Source organism: Delphinapterus leucas, chromosome 16 (genome assembly GCF_059928025.1).
Source record: "Delphinapterus leucas isolate spDelLeu-1000000601 "Yukka" chromosome 16, BTC_Dleu_Yukka2, whole genome shotgun sequence".
NCBI lineage: Eukaryota > Metazoa > Chordata > Mammalia > Artiodactyla > Monodontidae > Delphinapterus > Delphinapterus leucas.
The window spans coordinates 86,285,387-86,309,058 of NC_143144.1; positions in this window are offsets into that span (position 1 = coordinate 86,285,387).

A 23,672-nucleotide genomic window follows, 5' to 3' on the forward strand; every position below is an offset into this window, starting at 1 on the left:
CACCCCCGCCCCCCTCCGTGTTCGTCCAGAGCGTGGGTGTCGCCGGGCTCCCCTCGCCAGCCCCAGGGCCACCCTGTCCCGTGCGGAGGTGCTAGGGCTGCCACTCTGCAGTGAGACTTCAATGTAACAAGGATGAAAACCTCGCCTGTGCTTTGTAAGAGCGCGTTCCATACCCCTTTTTGTCACTCTGAAGACCAAAAAGCAAAAAGAAAGATAAAGAAAACGAGTTCTGCTCTTGGTTTAAATGTAAGAGAACAAAGGTCCGCGAGGAAGTCATTGGGGCTCGGGCGCATCTGCGGTGCACGAGGACCCCGGGGAAGCGCTTACCGCGTGGGCAGTGGCAGCTTTGAGGACGGGTCCTTGAGGTGCCCCTTGCCCTGCCCCCCTCAGGGCTCTCTGGCTGGCACGACCTTCCCAGGCAGGACGACGTCTCAGGAGGTGGAGAGTTTTGTTCTCGTTTCTCCCTGTGAAACCTCAGCTCCCTGGTTTCCTTGTCGGCTCCTTGAGAGCCGAGGGACATCCCAGAGGGGACGGTGGTGCCCCTGCCTGTTCCTGGCTTTACTAGAACATTTGTGGTGTCCCCGCACCCAGCAGGACCTGCTCCTGGCCAGGCCGGAGGTCCTCTCCAGGATGGGAGAGGGGTGGGACTCCCCTCCCCGTGGGGCCTGGGGTTCTGGGCCTGACTCTTGGGTGCGGGCAGCGGGAAGACGGTGGTTTTCAAACATTTGGAGCATCAGAGCCCTTTTCTCAAACAAAATCTTACCAGAATAAACCCCCTAGGAGGAGCTGTTCTGGTCCAGGCCCTCCCACCCTGAGACCCCCCCCAGAGGAGGGAGGGGAAACCTTGCATGAGTCCAGGAGGGTAGAGAGGGGGTGCTATCCTTCGCCTGCCCTCCCCTATCCAGGGAGCCCCCTTCCTGCCCCTGCCCTGAGGGCCCAGCAGACCCAAGGCCCCGACTTGGGGCAGGGCAGCCTGGCCTCCGTGTGCAGGCCAGAGGGGCCGTCCAGACCCTCTGTGCCCGCGGTCGCCCAGAGCTGTTCCCCACCTCAAGCCCCGCTCGGCGGCCTTGGTCCTAGACGGCCCCCTTGGGGAGGAAGTGCTGACCACGCAGAGAGAGACAGGGCGCTCTCTGTAAGCCAGGCACTGCTCCGTGGAGAAACGCATGTCTCGGAGTGATGGGGACCCCGGTCCCCCGAGATGGCAGCCTGGCCTGGGCACGCTCACTCCTGACTACCAGCGCGGCTCTCCCAGCCCGGCTCTCCCAGCCCCTCCCTGCAGGCCAGTGCAGCAGGACCAGCCCCAAGATCAAGTGCGAGGATGGCCACCAGCACATGGGGCTTTGGAGCGCCACAGACAGACGGGGGGACCGCCTCTGCAGGAGACAGAGGCAGTCCCTTGCCCTGGAGTTGCCCCTGGGCCGTCCCAGGCCAGCGCCCTCTATGGTCCAGCTGGGCCCGGCCCTGATAGCACCCTCAGGCCTGCGGGCTCCCCGGTCCCTTGACCACTGTGCTCCTGCCCTGGGCTGGAGGCCTCTCCATGCCATGGCCCCAAGGCTCCCCTCCAGCCACCCACTGATCAGACACCCAGGGCACCCAGGATGGGGCTGCCCGCACCGAAGTCTTCAGGAGGGTGGCTAGGCCGGAGGGGCTAAAGGGGAGCCGAGCCCTGGCCATTCCTGTCCCAGGGCTTTATGCGCCCCCGCCAGCTGGGGTGCGCTGCCCCCTGGGACAGACAGCAGTTCTAGCTGAAAGGGAAGGCAGCCTTTTTTCTCTTCAGTCTTTGTGACTGGTTCTTTAAGCAGCAAATTGATCATGTTTTCTTGCCAGTTTGATTTCATTGCATCTCACCACGCCCTTCTGCGTGACCGGCATTCTTCTCCGGACCCAGGAGGTAGTACCCTCACCAAGAGCTGGCCCCCCAGACCTGGGCTGATGGCTGGCTCCTGGTGATATCTGGGATGCCACGGTGATGGCCGGCCCTCAGCTCCTTCTCCACACCGGCCGCGCCCCCAGAGGCTGGGCACAGTGCCTGTAGGAAGGGAGTGGGCCTCCAGGGGAGTGGGCACCTTGTGGGGGGGGCGGGGTGGGAGAAGCTCAGTGGAGCAGGAAGGCCCCTGCCATTCTGGAAGGGGCCGGGGAGGGGCCCTCTCAACAGAGGGACCCCACAAGCACGCCCCAGGCAGGAGGGGTCGGTGTGCTCAGGAGGGGAAGGGCGGGGAGGCTGGGCTGTCAGCGGAGCCGAGGGAGCCGTCCAGGGCCCTCCTGACTCTGGGTCCCAGCTTCCCATGGGTCTCCCTATGGGAGCTCGTCTGCTCCGAGAACAGAGCCGGCCGAGCCCCCCTCGTGTCCCTGTGGGGAGGGTTCTGACCCCTTAGCCTTCCAGGGGACCGGTGTGGGCCCCGTGGGGAGCCCTTGTCCCGCCCCACGTGGCGCTCCAGCCTCCAGCCCCACAGGTCCCTGCAGGCACCCAGCAACCACTCACCCACCCGGTCACACGACCCTGCTCCCCATGGGGCTGGCCGCCCGCCCCCCGCCCCTTGGCCAGCTGTCCTCACCTTTGCTGTGGAGCAGGCTGGCTGGTGGAGGACAGCAGGGTGGAAGGCGACAAGTGTGCAGGGCACATGGCTGGCTTTCTGTCACCCTCCCCCCGCCCAGCCCAGCCCCGTTCCTCCAGGGGATGGGGTCTCGCATCCCCTCCCAGCTGCGGCGGGGGGAGAGCATCTTCCTCTCACTGCCCTTTCGAGGTCCTCCAGCCAGGTGGCCCATTTCGGACAGTCCCCTCCGCCCCAGAGGCCCGAACCCCCGACCCCCAATCCACGGTCTTCAGAAGCCAGAGCGGCCAAGGAGGCACGTGCTGCGGGGACAGGGCCCGCGTGGGGTCCTAGGTCTGGAGTCTGGGGTCTCCTTAGCGTGGCCACTTCCAGGCTGAACCCACAGCAAGGAGAAGGAAGGTGGAGGGACACAGGACACGGCGCATGGTGGCCTGGCTCCCCACGAACCCTGGGGTGACGGCTTACTTTTGGGCTTGCGGTGTCCATCTAGAAGGAGCCATTGGGTAGAGGGGCACTGATTGGGTGGCGGCCCAAGGAGGCAGTGGAGGCGGGTCTGGGGGCTGGAGGGGCTTCCCCTGGGATAGAAGGGAAGCCCCCAGATGGAGGAGCTGCCGAGCAGCTGGCCAGAGGGCATGAAGCCTCGCAGGTCCCCCTAGTCTCCCACACCAGCACCACTCTTTTAGTTTCCATGGAAGCCTGGGGCTGGGAGGACCACCGCTGTCCCGTTGTTCAGATGGGGGCACCAAGGCCCCGAGACCGCACTGCCAGGCCAGGGTGATGCTGAAGGGGTTTGGGACTTGTCCTCTGCAGGGGCAGCCCCTGCTCACCCTGCCGCCCACCAGGGAGGTCAACGTCTTCTTCAGCTCTCGGAACTCCATGGGGTGTGCGACCTGCCTGTACAAGGCAGTGTGATTCTAGACATGGGCCTGGACCCCAGGGAGGCCTGGGCTTCCAGGTGGGCCAGGTGCTGTGCAGCACGGGTCGTGGATGGGGCTCTTGGCCCCAGGATGACCAGCTTCTGCAACCCCTCAGTCCCCGATCCCCCCTCCCCACTGCGCCTCTGGTCTCCACTCCCAATAAAGCACACAGTATGGGATCCCCACATGCCACCTGCTAGGCTGCTCTTGGGGGTGGGGGTGGGGGCGGTGAGGGGCAGAGCAAACATTTACGGGGCCCTCACCGTGGGCCTGCAAGTTGCCACGGTGCCTACATCTCACAGCTGGGGACACTGGGGCTGGGGCATCCCAGTTGGTCCCTGAGCCCTGTCTGCAGGGTTTAAAGGCCCTGCCACCTGTGGTGTGGCCCCCCTGCTGTACCAGGAACCAGGGTGGTACCTTCCCTTTTCTCCAAGTTTTTTTTCTCTGATTATAAAATAATCCCTGTTGGGGGTAGAACATTAGTAAAATAAAGAAAAGCAGAAAAGCAAAGCAAAATCCCCTGCAGTCTCCCACCCCCATGGGTCTTCTGCGTATTTCTCCCTGCGTGACTCCTCTGGGCATTACCAGATCCTTCCCTGCGTTCCTGGCCTCAAGCCACCCAGGAAGCTCTGCCTGACTCCCCTGCCCAGTCTCCCCCTGTCCTGGGGCTCCCACCCGCCCCCTTCCTGCCTTGGGCCCGGGGCGTGTCTAGCGGGCATCTCCACCCTCCTGGACGCTGCACAGGAGCTGTCAGTGGTCTGAGGCTGGGGCCGCCGGCACCCAGAGCCTCCCACAGAGAAGGGAGCCGGCCTCTGCCCTGGCCATCGTCAGGCCGCGGTAAGGGATGAAGGTGGAGGAGACGGAAACCAGGTGGGGCACGGCCATCCTGCTGGCCGATGGGGGCCCCGTCCCCGGCCTGAGAGTGGCCGTCATCTGCTGGGGAAAAGCTAAGTAGCTTGTGCTCTTCCCGCACCCCTAGAGCCCCAAGGAAGCTTCCGGACTGAAGCCGATCAGTACCCAGTGGAAGGCAGGGGCCGGGGCTGGGGTGGGCTGCCCACAGCCCCTCGCCCACCTTTTCGGGCTGGAGGCACGTCAGCAGACGCTCCGGTGCGGCCTTGCTGGGCCTGCGTCCCGTCAGTTACATAGTTACCAGGGCCTCCCTTCCTGCCCCGCCCTCGGAGCATCCTGGCAGTGCTGGCTGATTTATTTTTAGCTCCGCCTGACGCCAGGGTTGCCTTTCACCTCGGAGATCAGAGGCCTCGGGCTGGGCGGCCAGCGCCCTTGACCCTGTACTTTTACAGACTGGCTGGGCATAGAGGGAGGCAGCGCAACGGGGTGTGCCTTGCTTCTCCAGGGGCCCCAAGCCTGGGGGTGCAGCCCGGGGAGCCCGAAGCTGGGGTGGCGGTCAGAATCCTCATTCTTCAGGAAACTGAGGCTGAGGCCTGAGCAAATGGACCCACCCCTCCTGGGGGTGCAGGTGGGGATGGGGGATGGGGGTGGGGTAGGGATGAGGTGGGGTGGGAAGTCCTGGTCAGCTCAGGCTGCGTTACGAAGTGCTACGGACACTTATTTCTCCCAGAGTGGGAGGCAGAAGTCCAGGGTGTGGGTGCCGGCTGATCCAGTGCCGGGTGCGGGGCCCCTCCTGGTGCACAGATGGTGCCTTCTGATGACTGAGAGAGCCTGGTCTCCCCTGGGGATAACACTGACCCTATTGTGGGTGTCTCACCCTCATGACCTCATCGAAACTGAATCACCCCTGAGGCGCCTCTCCAAATACCGTCATGTTGGGGGTTATATGTCACCATGTGGATTTGGGGGTGTGGACAAGAGGAGGCACCCTGGACCGGGGGTGTGTGAGCTGGGCCTCAGGGATCAGCCAGGAAGGCCGCAGGAGGAAAAGTGGGTGCCGGGGGTCTTGAGGGAGCCGGGAGGACTGTGAATGGACCTGGACCCGACCTGCGGGCACTGGGGACGGGTGAGTGGGGTGGGGGAGGCCCGAACCGAGGAGGGCTGAGGATGGGGTCCAGGAAGGAGTCCTGCGAAGGGGGTGGGGTCGCAGAGGACTGTGGCAGCACGGGGGTGGGGGAGGGCAGGCTGGGGTTCAGGGGGAGCCGAGCCGCGGCCGGGCTGCTGGGGCCCGGGTGCTGGTCGTGCACGGGGCCTGGATGGGTGGGGCCCGTGCGCCCACAGGAGGAGGGTTGGGGGGGCCGCCTGCTTTGGGGAGAAAGCCTTGCCCGGCCCCGCCGGCTGCGTCGGCCCCTCTTCCCCCTTGCTCCTGCCCCCCGGTTTTCCGGTGGGAGCAGGATGGGGGATCGCCAAGCACAGGCGTCCGCGGGCAGACGGGAGCTCCTCACGCAGGCGGGAAGGGGCTGTGTTAGGGCCAACCTCAATGACAGTCACCCAGCCTTTGGGTCCCTAGTCTGGAGGCAGGTTCAAGCACAGAGCTCCTAATGGCCATTTGTCATGGAGAGAATGGCCCTAAGGAATTCCCCTCATGTTTTTAGGGTGAGGACTCATGACAGGAACAGGGGTCAGGAATCCCTTCAGTCCATCTCATCTCCCCAGGCCAGAGGCACCTGGTCATTCCAGAGCCAGATTTACAGAGACACCGCTCTCATCCCATCAGACCACCCGTCACAGGGTGCGATTCAGCAGGTTTTAGGGCGTTCACAGATTGCACAGCCGTCACCACAGTCGGTTCCAGAGCCTTCCGTCACTGCCTTCAGCCATTGCCTGAGCCCGGCCCAGCCCCCGAGACCTCACGTCTGAGGAGTTGCCCAGCCTGGACGTTCACACCAGCGGGTCTCGTGGTGCGTGGACTCGGCGCCCGGCTCGCCCCACGGAGCTCAGTGTTTGCAGCGCCCACACTGCCGTCTGCGTCAGGGCTCCCCTCCATTGTGGGGAAGAGCGTTCCCTGGCTTGGATGAGCCGTTTTGTTTGTCCCCTTTTCTGTCCGTGGACACTTGGGTTATCTGCCTTGTGGCTGCTGTGAATACTCCGTGCAGTCTCGGGGTGACATGTTTTCATCTCACCTGGGTACACGGGGTCCTTACCTCCTGGGATTCACCGTCTCAGGTGACTTGCTGAGACCTGGCTCCCAGGTTTCGTCTGAGACGCAGGCTCCTGGCCTGTGGCCCAGCTGCCTCCCCGGCCTCCCCCCACGCCCGGGGTTCCGTGCCCCACCCACCCCACCCGTGTGGCTGCAGAGAGGGCTGTCGTAGGGTGGGCTCCGGAGAGGCGGGGCACAGGCCTGGCTGGTCCTCCAACACCCGGCTCCTGGCACGCTGTCCAGAGACGCCTTCCCATCGTGCGCCTTGCTGCAGACGCGCCAGCCCTTCCGGACAGTCCCCAACCAGCAGTTGCCCGTGTGCTGAGAAGGGGCCTCCTGGCCATCACAGATCGTCCCACTGGTGCTCGGGAGGAGAGTGGCAAGGCGGTGAGGTCCCCTCCTGCAGCCAGTCCCAGGCCCAGCGGGGATGACCCTACAGGTGCAGGCTGGGTCCACCCCACAGGCATCGCCTCCCCTTGATTGGCTTTTTGTTGCACCTGCTGTGGAGCCCTACATCAAGGACACAGGACAAAAACTCCGGAATTAACCAAGCCCCCATAGCAACTGTTGCCATGGGCTCTCCTAACCTAAACCGGACACCGCCCCCCCCTCCATATTAGGTAAAATAATCACCATGTAGTAACCTTGTAGTCTCCTGACCAATCACCTAATGCCATCCTGCCAGCAGGAACTTTCTTTGTCTTGAGGCTACAAAAGTTGGCTACTAGCCTGCAAAGGGGGTCGGCTCTCCCTGGTCTATCAGGAAGTCGCCCGCCGTATTCGCAGCGCCCCTCACTAACTCTGCTCTTCGTTCTCAATAAACTCACTCTCGTCTAAAATACTCTGTGTCTGGAAATTCTTCTTCCAACCCGTGCAGGACCACGGCACTGCTTTCCTGGCGAGCCCCCTGCGTGGATGGCCTGTCCATGTCTGCATAGGCCTTTCCGGGATGGGGGACATAAAACTCTCAGGGACCTGGCGTGTGTGTTTGCTGGGACATGGGTGCACCCCTGGCCCAGGGTCTCATATGGTAGCTTGGTTTCTGCAGAAAGGGGAGTGCAGCCCTGCTTTCTCAACGTAGCACAATGATTGTAAATGGGCTGTGCGGTCATTCCACGCAGTGATGCTCCGCTAACCAGAGACCCTTCCTACAAACAGCCATCGCTCTGGCCTCAGTCCCAGAGGAACCCTTTCTTTCTGGGTCACATATTGTGCATTTTCCCCTGAAATATTTCAAGTGTTAGGTCCCAACTTCAAACACATTAGCTCTAAAGTAGACTATGTTTAGCTTGATTGTTAAACTGAATTTGGCTCTGAGATTTTAAAACAGAAAAAATTCCTGCCAGAACTATGTATCTAAAGAGATAACATGGTTGATCTTGGCAAGAAGACGTCTCACTTTCTTCAGGCATTTGTGGTTGGGGTGGTACTTATTGGGAGTGGACATTGCTTCACCCACCAGGGAAACGTCTAGAACATTAGGCAGATGTTGCACATCGATGCACGTGCTCAAATACTTTATCTCTTCAGAAATGAGCTTTTTGGTTTAATTGCTCTGAAGGTACTGGCTGAGATTAAACCACGTGTGCCTTCAGAACGGAAAACCCTGCAGAAGTACTCAGATCCATCTGCAAAGCTGGGAACGGGCCCCACTGGGCAAGCCCTAGGGCGGGCTGTGTGCCTGGGCGTGTGTGCACGTGTGTGAGTTGCATCAACACAGAATTGCACTTTCAATGTGATCGTTCCTTCCTTTCAGGCCACTGCTGAGGTGCCCGCTGTCTGTGGCCATCACTAGCTGTGGAGCCCTGGTCTGCGGTGGTTCCTGGATGCCCTGCTCCATTCACCAATGGGAGGACTGGCTGTTGGGGGGCTGGCCTGAGCCAGGGCTGCTGTTCCCAGGCCCTGCAGGGCTCTAAGGGGCCCCCTTTGGTAGCCTGGGGATAATTTGTTCATATTTAATAAACTTTTTAAAATTAATAGACTTCAGGGCATTCCCTGGCGGTCCAGTGTTTAGGACTGCATGTTCTCACTGCCAAGGGCACAGGTTCAATCCCTGGTCGGGGAACTAAGACCCTACAAGCCACGTGATGCAGCCAAAAAAAAATAAAATAAGAGACTTTATATTTTAGAGCAGTTTGAAGTTCCCAGAATAATTGGGCAGATGGTACGGAGCCTCCCATCCCCTCACTGCACATCCCTTGTTACTCACCCCGGCGCCAGTGGGACACATTTGTTGCTGCTGATGAACCAGCACTGGTACATTATTATTAATCCAGCCCAGTGTTCACGTGAGGTTCGCTCCGAGTCCTACACTCCAGGGTTTTTGACAAACGTGCATGACAGTACCCACCGTTACAGTAGCACACGGAATCATTTCACTGCCCTAAAATCCCCTGTCTGCCACCATTTATTACTGTTTTCAATGAGTAAAGACACATAGGATTTCAAAGGAAGCAGTTATTTTTAAAATAATTATCAAAATATTAACAAAGCAGCCGCGTGGGCTCCGTGCTGATCTCGGTGAAGAAGCCCGAGCTGCTGACACCGCCCAGGCTGGGGTCGTGGTGAGCGTGGAGCCCTGTGCTCCCTGGTGCAGGTGAGTGCCAGGCACCGCGGACGCTCCTGGGGAGGGAAACGCTCAGTTTCGGTTCAGCTCAGCGAGGCTAAGACGCCCTTTGTTCCTGTCCACGTTCACAGGCCCCTGAACCGAGGGTGACTGCTCTAGGAAAAACTTCGGAAGCTGGTGAACTGGGACAGCACAGGCGAACGGGAATAGAAAATGTGCTTTCAAAACCAGATCTGTGTTGCCTCTGGAATCTCCCTCACAACAAGGAGCCAAGTGGCTCTCAGATTTCCCTGTTTGCACAGAGGGCTCTGAGCGAATTCAATGATCTCACGTTGACAGAAAAGGGTTAATTAGGAGAAGTTGATCAGGCTTTGCAGGAGAGAGTGTAATTAGCGCCCGTCTGCACCACAGGCACGAGGGTTGCATGCCAGTGTCTTCCCGGGGGCCGGAGAGCTGCTGCCTGAGCCGGGAGAGGCTGCAGGGCGACCACTGTGCTGCTCCCAGGGGTCCATCAAGCAGCCGGCACCCCGCCGTGCCCTCACCACCCGCCCCCCGGGCCCCGTGACTCCCCCTGGTGCACAGGGCACCATGAACAGGCATGGGCTGGGCCCGGGCCACCGGTGCTGCAGGGATGGACGCACAGGCTCAGAGGCCAGGACAGTGACGCCTTCACGGCTGCTGGGAAAAGGCCGCTGGGCTCGAAGGACCAGAGCCTCGGCAGCACGGCCCTGTTGGCTCGGTGGCCTCCTGGGCAGCGTCAGCCCTCAGTGAGCAGGTGCTCGGGTTCTCTCCCGCTCTGCACCCCCTGCCCGGCTCAGAGTAGCGCCGTGTGGCCTGCTCTCCCGCCCCCGCCCCGCCCCGCCCCGCCCTTCCTCCCGTTTTCTGCCCCACTCGTTTTGACCTCGTTCCTTCAGGCCCTCAGATGCCTTTCCCATCCCAGGATCCCAGAGCTCAGGTGGCTGAGACCTGCACTCACGGCAGGCGCCCTGTCCCCCTGCCCCATTGGTCCCACCGCCAGCGCCTCCCTCCCCTGGAGGCCCAGGCAGGATTGACTGGGGTACCAAGGCAGGGGGCGTACCCGAGTCTCCCTCCTGCTGTGGGAGTGGGGAACCAGGGCAGCTTGTCCAGGTCCCCGGCCAGCCAGGCTACCACTTGTATGTTGATCTGTGCCCCAGGGCCTCAGCCAGACTCACAGTCCCCTCTGGGGTGGCTGCCACCCCCTCCACATGGCGTCTGGCTCTGAGCCTGTGGGCGGGGTGTGCTGGGGACTCTCCGGGGAAGGCCAGGGGTCTACAAGGCTTTCCGTGGCCAGCCATTCTGAGCACCCATCTGCCCCTCCTGTTGTCCCTGCCCTGTCCCTCCCTGCCCCAAAGGCAGGCCCTGGCATACTTGGTCCCACCTGCCAGCCAGCAGGGGTCCTGAGCTGGCAAGGCGCCCAGGGGAGGGGTCCCACCCGGAGGGGTCCCACCCCTTCACCCGGGCAACAGGACTCCAGGCCCGCTTCTCCCTGGCCCCCTCCTCTCAGCAGTGCTTTTGTCTCCAGGAAAGCAGGCATCTCAGGAAGGGCTTCTGCCCCTGGGTACGGGGGCCGGCCTGGCTGGAGGATGCAGCGGGGTGGTGGGTGGAGGAGAGGGTCCTTTCCTCCCACTTCAGGACCTGGGTGGGCAGAGCCTTGGGCTCCCGGGCCTCTGGAGGGCTGGACTTGGCCTCCCCACGGTGATCTCAGGGCCTGTCCCCAGCCCCCGGGGCCCCTTCCGCCCACGGGGCATCTCATCGGCCTCTGGCGGGCGCCCACGTGTAGCCTGAGTTCCAGGTAGGCTCTAGGGGCTCGTCTGGCACATGCTGGAGGCCCTCGGGACTCTGTGATGCTGCGACAGGACCGCGTTTCCTGGGAAACCGCAGCCAGCTGCGGGGCGGCCTGCCTGCTGGGGTGTGGGCGCGGCTGCGGCTGGTGCAGGCAGGGGACGCGCGGGCGGGAAGGTGTGTCCCAGCGCTTGTGTGTCTGTGGGGGGGTCTGTTTGGGGGTGTCTTGTGCGAGCCTGTGCCGTGGCAGGTCTCTGTGGGGCATCTGTCTGAGCGTCCTGGCTCTCTGTCTGGGTCGCTTGGGGGTGTCTGGTGTGGGTGTGTGTGTGTCGTGGGCGCTTCTCCTCGGGCCTGGGGCTCAGCAGCCTCACCCACCAGCACCGAGCTTGCTGTGTCAGCTGGCAGGGCTGCTCCCCTCCCTCGCCCGCCTGGCAGAGGCCTGGGGCCTTCCGGACGCTCCCGTTGGCAAACAAGCGGGGCTGCCCGGGCCTGGCCCAGAGGGAGGAGTGACCCGCCGAGGGGGGTGAGGCCTGGCCGCTCGCTCTCAGCAGGAAGTGGACGGTGCCTCAGAACTGCAGCGTCGTCAAAGCCCACCGCCTGCAGATTCCTGCCAGCCCCTCCGTGTCCCTGCACAGACTCCCTGGGCCTGTTGGTCAGCCTCCTCCCCCTGAGGACAGGACGAGCCCACCCTTTGCGTCCCGTGCACTTGGTCATGTCTGGAGGTCTCCCCAGCTCTTAGGCCTTGAGACCAGGCGTGCTCTGGGTCACCATGAGGGCGCGGGCTGAGCCGTGGGTGGGGCGGGCTTGCAGGTCGGGGGCCCTCAGGACACAGTGGAGACCAGGGCGCCACCTCCCCTCCATCTGCGTGTGAATTTCTGGGCCACACATGGTGCACAAGATCAGGGAGCCCAGGGCGCAGGGAGGAGGAGATGCAGGTGTGGCCATCCCAAGGGCCACAGGCCTGTTCACACTGTGGTACCACCCACCTTCGGTCTGTGGGTGTGCGGGGCCGGTGGGGAGACCCGGGGCTTTGGTGGCCCCTCACCTGACCCTGCCACACGCTCTGCCGGGTGAACTGAGGTGCAGGGCCTGGGGGGGGCCCGGCTCCTGGGAGGCACCAAGGACAGAGTCATCTTCAGGGCCTGCCAGCTGGGGCACAGCTACCGCCGCGGCCCTTTCCAGCACCGGGACTGTCCACAGAGGTTCAGTGACTCCCAGCCTGCCTACCGCTGTGGCCCCAGCAGAGGGGCCAGAATCTCCTCGTCGGGAGCCCATTGCCCCTCCCCGGGGGCTGTGGGACCCATGGCAAGGCACACTGTCAGGCTGCCAGGGAAACGGGTGGCTCCAAGCACCCTCAGGCCTCAGGGCCTGCACCTCATTCATTCGTTTGTTGAGTTGTTCTGGCAACCCCTGTGGGGATCTAGGCTCCAGGAGACCAAAGTGGACGCAGAGCAGTCGCTGGCTCCTTGGCGCTCAGCCCCAGATGCGTTTTCTTTGAGGACGTGACCTGTGAGGGCGACTGTGACGCGAAGAAGAATCCAGCCCCCTGGGGAAATCAGGGGGACTTCCTGGAGGAGGCAGTCTTCAGGCTGACGCTGAAGCAAGATGGCAGTTAGCTTGCTGAGGCTGGCGCTGGAGGAGGGAGGAGTTTTCCGGACAGAGTTTGCACGGCCTGGTGCAGGGCTCCCTCTCGGTCCTGCCCAGACACGGGGCCCACATGAGGACGTGTGTGTAGGGGGTGCTGGTGGAGGGCACAGCAGGGCCATGGAGGTGAGCGAGGCCGAGGCCCTGGAAACCGGGGAGCCTGCTGCAGGCCCTGGAGGAGCACCAGCCTGGGTCTGCGGGGCTGGGGGCTGGGAACTCTCCCAGGCAGGTCTGCAGTGTGGGCTGTGGCAGAACCTGGGGGTTCTTTGGGGGCGAACAGTGTGGGACAGGTGAGGAGGGCTCACCCCCAGCCCAGGAGTGAAAGCAGGCGACCCTGGGTGCCCCGTCATGCCCTATCTTGAGGTCTGCCTGGGTGCACGTGGTGGTGAGGAGTGGGGTGAGCCCAAACTCCGGTGTCACTAAAGCACATTAAGTGCATGGGGGCTCTGGGCCACCCTGTGCCCGGGGCCTCTGCTCCCCACTCCACATTCCAGGAGAAGCAGACCAGCAAGGCACCCCATCTTCCAGGCATGGGGGTGGGCGCAGAGCAGGGAGGCCGGATCGGGAAGGGCTCAGGACCTGCCAGGCCCAGCCCCTGCCAGCAGAGACCCCCAAAGGGCCCTGACCCCAAGGACAGGAAGCAGCACCCTGAGGCCAGGGCTGGGGTGCTCTGAGGGGTCCCCTGTATTGAAAGTACAGAAACGGTGGCCCCAGGGAGGTCCTTTGTACAGCAGCAGCGTGGCCACCACCCCCTGGGAAGAAGGGGCTGCGGGGTAGGGAGTGACACGGAGGGCAGAGGGCCGGCAAAGGGGACATGCCAGGGAGGGGTCCATCAGGCAGCCCCTCTTCCCACCCGGCCCTTCCCCGCGCCCACTCTGCTCCCCCCCATGTGGCGCAGTCCCTGAGGGGCCCAATATATAGATTTTCCCCTTTGCTAATTGGAATGTCTGCCTTAGAGGTAACAAAGAATTAGACATGCAGGATTTAGAGTTAACATTTTAAAAAAGCACGTTCCCCCCTTTGAGCTAATATTGGATAAGGAGAAGCAGGACGTCAGCCTGCAGCTGACGGGAATGAATGATCGCTGTGGCCACCATCGCTTTGAGGAGGCTTCGTCCCTACCCCGGGCCCAGCGCCAGAGCAGCCCGGGGTGGGGGAGGGGCTGGCCGGGGTGAACGGTCTGCCGGCCCCTCCCACCCCGGCCTCACAGAGCAGGGAGATCAATCCTCGTGCTGCAAGTCTTTCTGCGACGGGGGAGACTGTCAAGGCTGGATTCACCGTGCGCTCCGGCTGGGGAAAGAAAGCGAGGTGCGCTTCATTACGTAATTGTTCTCGAGTCTAATTTAGCATGGAGTCGTCTTGGGCTCCAGAAGCCACAGCACAACCCGTGCTTTGATGGGGCGGGGTGGCAGCATTGCTGGGCGTTGTTCAAATTAATGCGGCCACCTTGGATACCGGGTCGAGCACCGCAGAGCCACAAAGACAGGCGGCGGCTGGCCTGCAAGACTCTGGCCTCAGAGAGACTGGGAGAGGGGAGGGGGCTTCTCCGGGGGTGGAGCGGGCGGGTGGGTGGAGGGCCCAGTCCGTGGGTGCTGTGAGCAAATTGGCAAGGGGCCCTGGTCCTTCCCGGCTCAAGTGCAGGTCCTCAGCTGTGCTCGAGGTCAGGGCTGGACGCCATGGCCCCGCTGGAGCCAGGGCAGGGCCTCGGTTGCTGTGATGGTGAATTTCACGTGTCTGCTGGGCTGGGCCACGGCGCCAGCTGTGTAGTCAAACAGCAGTCCAGGTGTGGCTGTGAAGGTGTAACGTCTGCAGTCCGGGGACTCTGAGGAAGAGCGTTGCTCTCCAGGAAACACAACCCCTGCTTCTCCTTCTCTCACCCACAGGATATTTCCGACGTCAGACCTGTGGGTCTTTCCCACACCAGCTGGGTGTTCTGCTATTTGATTCAATTCAGATACTGACCAGTTAGCTCAGACCCCACAGGGTAAGGGCTCAGTCCCACAACTGTCCCCCACTTCAGCCCCAGTCACAAGTAGTAGGTCCCCAGGTTACCCACAACTTCTGCCCTCTTGGCTACAAATCAGGGGTTCCCTTGACACCCCCCCCCCATGATTTCATCATTTGCTAGACTAGCTGGAAGAGCTCAGGGAAGAGCTAACTTATGTCCACCAGTTTATCAAGTCATAATGAACAGCCAGATGAAGAGGCACTTAGGGGGAGGACTGGGAGTGTCCCAGGTGCAGGAGCTCTGTCCCCGTGGAACTGGGGTGTGTCATCCTCCCAGTACTTGGGTGTGTTCACCCACCTGGACTCTCTCAACCCCGCACTTCAGAGATTTTTACGCTGGCTTCATCATGTGACAGGGCAGAGCTAAATCAGAATCCAGGTTCGGTCTGTTTCTTTAACTTTAACCTTTGCTTTCCGTTGCCTTTGTTATTATAATCATACATAATGGCCTGCCTCGGGGAACCCCGTCCCTCTGCCTGAATGTTAAACCCAAGTGCCTTTGTGCCTCCTGACCCTGTCCACCTGCGGATGGCTACAAGAAAGAAGAAATTAACACACCCCCTCCCCGAGGCTGGCCGTTCCAGGGCACATTTGCAAATCTTATGGCCTTTTTCCTTTACTTCCTCATCTCCTCCCCCTCTCTGTGCTATAAAAGAAACTGGCATCCAAATCTCATAAGATGGTTTTTCAGAGACACTAGTTTGCTGTCTTCTCCGTCTGCCGGCTTTCCGAATAAAGTCGTCCTCCTTGTCTCAGCGCCTCGCCTCCCGGTTCATTGGCCTGTCGTGCGGTGAGCAGAGCGAGCTTGGTCTCGGTAACAATCACATCAGAGTGATCGGTCCTTAAGTCAGTCTCCAGCCCCTCCCCATTTCCCGGAGGGTGGTGGGGTGCGATGAAAGTTCCAGCTCCTAACCGTGTCTTGGTCTTTCTGGTCACCAGCCCCCATCCAGGAGGCCACCCAGAGTCACCTCATTAGGGTGAAAGACGCTCCTATCACCCAGGAAATTCCGAGGGATTAAGGACGGCTGTGTCAGGGTCTGGAGACAGGCCAATGTTTATTTTTTCTGTTATTTCACACCCTCCAACCTGTGGTGGGCCTCATCCAATCAGTTGCAGAACGTAAGAGAAAAAGACTGAAATTCCCCTTAGGAAGAGGGAACTCTGCCTCCAGACGTGAACCCTTCCACGGGTCTGCCTACTGCCGGCCTGCCCTGCAGACTTCAGACTGGCCGCGCCTGCAACGTGTGAGCCAGTCCCTTAAAATAAATCTCCCCCTCCAGGCACCCCCCCACCCTCGCCCACACGCGCACAACCCCCCCCACTGGTTCTGTCTCTCCGGAGAATCCTGACCAGCCTGGGAGCCCAGCAGTAATGCGGGGGGCGGGGCATTCCGGGCTGTGAGACTGCGCAGAACCCACAGATGCCCCCAGCCCACCCCTCTAGGCTGCCACCGCCCTGGGTCCCCTGGTCCTTCTCCATCCTGGATCTGGTTCATCGGGGCTGCAGCTTGGGGTCCAGAGACTGCAGGGTTCAGTGCTGGGTGGGAGTGGAGAGTGGGGAGGGGGGCGGGGGGAGGAAAGCCAGATGAAATACAGGGTGCTCGGTTAAATTTGAATTTCAGATAAACAATGAATGAGACAGGTTTATACTGAAATGATTTGTTTGATCAGAAATTCAAATATCACCTTGCTTTAACTTTGATTTTTTAATTTGCTAATCCTGTCCGCCCTCGGTGGGAGCCTCAGGACAGGTGGGCACGGGGCACCCTGTGTGCCGTGTGAGGGTCCAGCCTGGCCTCGTCCACCCTGCACTCCGCCCAGGCACTCCGCCCAGGCCTGCCTGCTCCAGCTCTGTCTCCTGGGGGGGGGGGCTCCTGACACTCTGGGGAGGGGCTGGACCCAGTCCCCACTAAGGGTCTTCTCAGCGTGAGGGCCCGTGCTGCAGGCAGGGTCTGGACCGATGGGTGCAGCTGGGACCTTTCTGAAGCCACTGTCATAGCCATAAACACAGGGACCGCCAAGCCTCTGCCAACAGGACAGAGCCCACTGCTGTGTCCAGGCCTGGGGACAGTCTCCACCAAGTCCAGCCACCACGGCCGGTCAGGGACCCTTGTTTCCAAGGATCTCTGGGTGACGCTCGCAATCCCACCGCCCCACCCATTCCCCAGTGCTTTCCTAGTCGCCTCCAGGCCCTCCGGCATTCACTGGACACAGTGCCAGCCAAGAGACTCCCTGGCGCTAGCTCACAGGGAAGTGGGGATGCGGGAGGGCCTTTCACCCCCACAGAGCCCTGCGTTTAGCTGGCGCGTCGGACACGGAAGCTGCTCTCTCCTCCCAGGGGCTCTCTGGCGTTTTGGTCTCGCTGGACACCCCAGAGGAGCATGGATGCTGCCGGCGACCTCTGGTGCACCCCACCTCCCGCGCATCCAGGCCACGTGTCCAGGGCCCCACTGAGTGCAGAGAGCAGAAGGAACATGACCCCCAGTCAGCCCGCTGACCCCTTCAGCCCAGCCTGAGCTCCAGTTTGGAAACACTCGTGCAGCCTTGGCTCTCAGGGCCAGGATCCCGTCCACGTCCCATCCTCCCAGGGTCGGCCATGACCCCAGCCCTCACTGTGGCGGCAGGTTGGCCTTACGGAGGTGGGGGCGGGTCGGGGAGAGTGTCCCTTACCAGTCGCCTCTTCCTTGAAGCCGCAAATGCAGGCAAAATGCACCCTCTGTTCCTGGAGATGAAGGTCCCCCACCCCGCTCAGACCTGTCCTGCTGGCTAGCCTTTTGTGCCCCTTTCTTGCTCTGTTCTGATTATAAAAGTTACAGCTGCGCATTATACATTATTAAGAAAATGTGAAAACATTTTAAAGAACAAAATTAAAATTACCCATAATCACACCCAACAGAGATAATCACAGTTGCCTCTTTGGTATATTTCTTTTGGAGGGATATGCACACACATAGATACACACATGTGCACACACAGACACGCACACTCATAGATACATACATATACACAGAGACACATACATACACGCAGATACATGCATACATGGTTACACACACAGAGACACATACACACAGAGATACGTGCGTACACACACATACATACATGCACACACAGACACATACATGGATACATGCACACATTAGATACATACAGATATACACACCGGTACATACACACAGATACATACACAGAGCGGTTGAAGAAATTCTATGCACAACATCATTTCATACACCTTTTCTCTTGCATTAAAATTTGTTCAAAATCAACAAGATTTTAATGGACTGTGTGGGGCTTCTGTAACAAATTCACTGTTCCTGACTTTCGGATATGCCACTTGATGCCGTGCTTTTGCATTTACAAACCACCCCTGCTGAGCAGGTCTGCCTTTGTCTGAAGAGGCCACGCTCGCTCGCTGCGAGAGTCTCCTGGGGGAATTCCGGGATCCAGCCCTGAGGACAATTTTAAGGTTCTTGGTAGGAAAAGCCAAGCAACCCTTTACAGAAATATAGATGGTCTAAAATGACACATCTCAAGGGGAAATTTGACACAAAACTTAAATAAATGGTGGACAAGTATTGGACCATGACTTCTCCTTTCCTTTTCGTAACATTTAGGTTGACCTGTGCCTGGTGTAGAAATAATAGATAGATATCAGGTCATTAGCAAGGATATTGTAATCCGTGGTCCCACCCCCCAGACCAAGCACCTGTCCTTCCGGCCCTGCCTGCTCCCCCATCCTCTGTCTCTGGAGTGGGAGTGCAGTGATGGGGCGGCCCCAGGCCTCAGACTTCTCCCATGGATGCCCATGGGGCCTTGGCCTGGGTCTGACCCCTCTGAGCCCCATTCTCACTGGAGAGGAGTTACCACCCGGCTGCTGGGTCTTGAAGCTTGGGAGATGGTGCAGCCCAGAGCAGGGCTGCATGGGGTGACCACCACCACCCACCACCACCCACCACCCACCACCCACCACCCACCAACACCCACCACCACCCACCACCACCCCCCACCACCCAAGTCCCCCAGAAGATCTGGCAGTGAGACCCTGAGGAACAGATGGGACCAGGACTGGGGGGCCCGGCAGGGTGAAGCCTGCTATGGGCACGAGCCTGGGGGCACTGGAGGCCCCAGTCAGGAGCAGAAACTCACCGGCAGCAGGTCGCTCTGGGGCACAGCAAGGTGACTTTTATGTACCTCCAAGTTCCTTTGTACTGTTTTCAGAAATTTGGGGCTGCCCTATTTTTATTCTCTTTAAAAATAGCTTTATTGAGGACTTCCCTGGTGGTCCGGTGGTTAAGACTCCACTTCCACTGCAGGGAACGCGGGTTCGATCCCTGGTTGGGGAAAAAAGATCCCGCAAAATATGTGGCTCGGCCAAAAAAGAATAAAAACCTTTTTGAGATATAACTCGCATACCGTACAATTCTCCCGTTGAAAAGTACAGTCAGTGGTTTCAGTGCGTCCACAGATGCTGCACACTGCAGCCATCACCACAGTCCACGTTGGAGGAGTTTCATCACGTCAAAGAGAAACTCTATCCTGTAGCTGCCACCCCCTGCGCCCCCGCCGCTCCCAGCTGCTGGTAGCCGCTCACCTGCTCTCTGTCTCTATAGATGCACATTTTCTGGACTTTTCACATTAATGGAATCATATAACATGTGGACTTTTGCATCTGGCTTCTTTCACTTGGCGTGATGCTTTCAAGGGTCATCCGTGTTGCAGTGTGTCACTAATTCACTCCTTTGATAGCTGAATGATGCTCTACTGTGTGGATGGACCACATTTTGTTAACCTTCATCCACGGATGGACAAGTAGCTTCTTTCACCTTTTGGCTCGTGTGACTAACACTGCCCTGAACATTTGTGTCCAAGTTTCAGTGTGGACATAGGTTTTCCCTTCTCTTGGGCATAACCCAGGAGCGGAATTGCTGGGTCACATGCTAACTTTGTGTTTGACCTTTTGAGGAACAGCCAGGCTGTCTCCTAAAGTGTCTGCACCTTTTTGCCTTCCCAGCAGGAATGAATGAGGGTTCTGATGACGCCACCTCCTCCAGCACTGGTTGTTATGTCTTTTTAATTCTAGCTGTCCTAGTGTGTAGGAGGTGTGTAAGAACCCTGCGGTTCTTGGGGGTTCCCTCACTTCCCAGTGAAAAGCTGAAGCAGATAAATGTCCAACAGCGGGGGATCAGATAAATAAATCACAGTAGGCCATAAACAGCACATGCCAAAGGAATGAATTCTAGGAACTGTGAAGTGGTGATTGAAAACATGCATGTGAACAATTAAGAAGATCATGAAACTATTGCAAAACTTGAAGGCAGAAACACAGTTGAAAATGAAACTGGCGAAAGCCGCTAGTTCTCCTGATCCCATATTTTTAAAGCTTATTTAAAATTTTTTTCTTTTTTTTAGGGTATTTAATTTTTAGAATAAAATGAATTAATATATGGGAAGAGCTCAGAACAGCTCCTCTGGGTTGTTATTGGTATTGCTCTGGTTATTATTTTCTTATTGTGTTATTATTTTCTCCTTCAAGAGAGGAAGTATGTCTTGATCAATTATATTTCTTGTATAATATTTTTAAATCCAGTAGAAACTTTCATTTCTATTCTGTAGACAATGCAAATCTATATATTCATGCCCAACTGATCCTTAAAGAATATCTTTAGCAATAGTTGCTCCTGGGAAAGGAGCTGGAAGTCCCCTTGGAGGGGCTGAGTGACTTCATCAAAGAGGAAGTTTTTTTCTGCCAGTGGCCTTCAATCTAAGTGGTGTCTTAATTTTATTTTTTAAATTAAAATTTGTTCTTTTTTTAAATCTTTGATCCCCTTCACCCATTTCTCCCATGCCCCCATCCTGCCCCACCTCTGGCAACCTCCAATCTGTTCTCTGTATCTATGAGCTTGTTCTTTGTTTTTTAATTCCACATATAAGTGAAATCATATAGTATGATTTTTTCTGTCTGACTTATTTCACTTAACATAATGCCCTCAAAGTCCATCCATGTGGTCATAAATGGCAAGATTTTCTTCTTTTTTTTTAATCTGAATAATACTCCATTTTATGTATATACCACATATTCTTTATCCATTTGTCTATTGGTGGACACTAAGTTTGTTTCCATATCTTGCTGTTGTAAATGATGCTGCTATGAACATGGGGGTGGTGCAGATACTTTTTAAATAATTAATTAATTAGTTTTTGGCTGCGTTGGGTCTTTGTTGCTGCACACAGGCTTTCTGAAGTTTCAGTGAGCGAGGACTACTCTTCGTTGCGGTGCACGGGCTTCTCATTGCGGTGGCTTCTTTTGTTGCGGAGCATGGCTCTGGGCGTGCGGGCTTCAGTAGTTGTGGCATGCGGGCTCAGTAGTTGTGGCGCACGGGCTTAGTTGATCCGCGGCATGTGGGATCTTCCTGGACCAGGGATTGAACCCGTGTCCCCTGCATTGGCAGGAGGATACTTAACCACTGCGCCGCCCCAGGGAAGTCCCCAGATATCTTTTTTGAGTTAAGTGTTTTTGTTTTCTTTGGACAAATACCCAGAAGTGGAATTGTGGGATCACATGGTAGTTCCATTTTTAATTTTTTGAGGAACCTCCATACTGTTTTCCACAGTGGCTGCACTAATTTACATTCCCACCAACAGTGTAGGAGGGTTCCCTTTTCTCCACATCCTCACCGATACTTATTTCTAGTCTTTTTGATGGCAGCCTTTCTAACAGGTGTGAGGTGGGATCTCACTGTGGTTTTGATGTGATTTCCCTGATGACTAGTGATGTTGAGCATCTTTTCATGTGCCTGTTGGCCATCTGCATGTCTTCTTTGGAAAAAATGTCTTTTCAGTTCTTCTGCCCACTTTTTAGTCAATTGTTTTTTTGCAGTACGCGGGCCTCTCACTGTTTTGGCCTCTCCCGTTGTGGAGCACAGGCTCCGGACGCGCAGGCTCAGCGGCCATGGCTCACGGGCCCAGCTGCTCCGCGGCATGTGGGATCTTCCCGGACCGGGGCACAAACCCGTGTCCCCTGCGTTGGCAGGCGGACTCAACCACTGTGCCACCAGGGAAGCCCTAGTCAATTGCTTTTTTTTGTTTGTTTGTTTTGCTATTGAACTGTGTGAGTTCTTTATGTTTTTTGGATAGTAACCCCTTATCAGATATGATTTGCAAATATTTTCTTTCATTCAGTAGGTTGCCTTTTCATTCTGTTGATGGTTTCCTTTGCTGTGCAGAGGCTTTTTAGTTTGATGTAATCCCACTTGGTTATTTTTACTTTTGTTGCTTTTGCTTTTGGTCTCAAATTCAAAAAATTATCGCCAAGACCTATGTCAGGAAGCATACTGCCTAAGTTTTCTTCTAGGAGATTTATGGCTTCAGGTTTACATTCAAGTCTTTAATTTATTTTGAGTTAATTTTTGTGTGTGGCCTAGGATAGTGATCTAGTCTCATGCGTTGACTTGTGGCTGTCCAGTTTTCCCAACACTGTTTATTGAAGAGAGTGTCCTTTCCCCATTGTATATTCTTGGCTCCTTTGTTGTAAATTAATAGACCAGATATGTGTGGGTTTATTTCTGGGCTCTCTATTCTCTTCCACTGGTCTATGTATCTGTTTTTGTGCCAGTACTATGCTGTTTTGGTTACTATAGCTTTGTAGTACAGTCTGAAGTCAGAGAGCATGATTCTTCCAGCTTTTGTTCTTTTTTTTCCTCAAGATTTCTTTGGCTATTTGGGGTTCTTTGTGGTTCCACACAAATTTTAGGATTTTTTGTTCTAATTTCTTTGAAAAATGCTATTGGAATTTTGATAGGGATGACACTGAATCTGTAGATTGCTTTGGGTAGTATGGACATTTTAACAATATTGATTCTTCTAATCCATGAACATAGTATATCTCTTCACTTATTTGTGTCTTCTTCAGTTTCTTTCATTAATGTCTCATAGTTTTCAATATAAAGGTCTTTCACCTCCTTGGTGAAATTTATTCCTAGATATTTTATTCTTTCTGATGCAGCTGTAAACAGGATTCTTTTCTTTATTTCTCTTTCTGATAGTTATTAGTGTATAGAAATCAACAGATTTTTATGTATTGATTTTATATCCTGTAACTTTACTGAATTCACTTATTAGTTCTAACAATTATTTGATGGAGTCTTTAGGGTTGTCTATATATACCATGTCACCTGCAAACAGTTACAGTTTTACTTCTTCTTTTCTAATTTGGATGCCTTTTATTTCTTTTTCTTGCCTAATTTCTCTGGCTAGGACTTGTAGTATTATGTTGAATAGAAGTGGTGAGAGGGGGCATCCTTGTCTTGTTCCATATTTTGTAAGCTTATTTTCTTATTACAAAACCAATCCATGCTTCTTAAAGAACACTCACAAAACATTGACCATCAAAAGTCATGTTCTAAACCCCCTCACGTTTCCTGCACACCCTGAGACAGCTCCTGTTAACCCTGGTCTCCTCTTCTCAGAATGTCTTTAGGTGCAGGCACAGGCCCGTGTATGTAGGTAAGTGTGCATTTTTAGCCTATGTGAGTTTATGGGCCACCATGGTATTATAGCCAGACGTTTAACCAGCCCCCAAAGGCTGAGCATTTAGGGTCTTTCGAAGTGTTCCTCTTACCAACAGCGTCGCAGGAGCAGCTGGTGACAGAGGAGAGGAAAGGAAAGTGAAAAGTGGGGAACTCGGGGCCTTTTAGAGAAACTGCAGGATGTATTTACAGAGCAAGTGAGCTGGCACCAGAAAAGCAGGGGCTGGGCTTGGACCTGATGGCCCTTGTCTCCACTTTGTGTGTGGTTGGACACATCCACAATAAAAATGTTTAAAAAGTATGGAAGGGGACCAGAAAAATCTGGAAAAAATGGAAGAAAATGCATGTGGTTCCTACAAGGTTGCTCTGGAAGACCCAAAGGGGCCGGGCTGGAGTGTCCCTCTTCAACCTCGGACTTCCGGGCCAATTGTTCCCACTGTGCTCTTCCCTGAGGTCACTGGCACTGACCTCGGGTCCACATGAGCAGCGAGGTGAGGGGACCCCAGCCCGCACTCGGACCGGGAGGGATGACGGCGCTGTACTTTTGTATGAATACAAAAATCATTTGCAACTCTCAGCAGTAAGTTAGCTCTTTAACGGGACTTTAGTT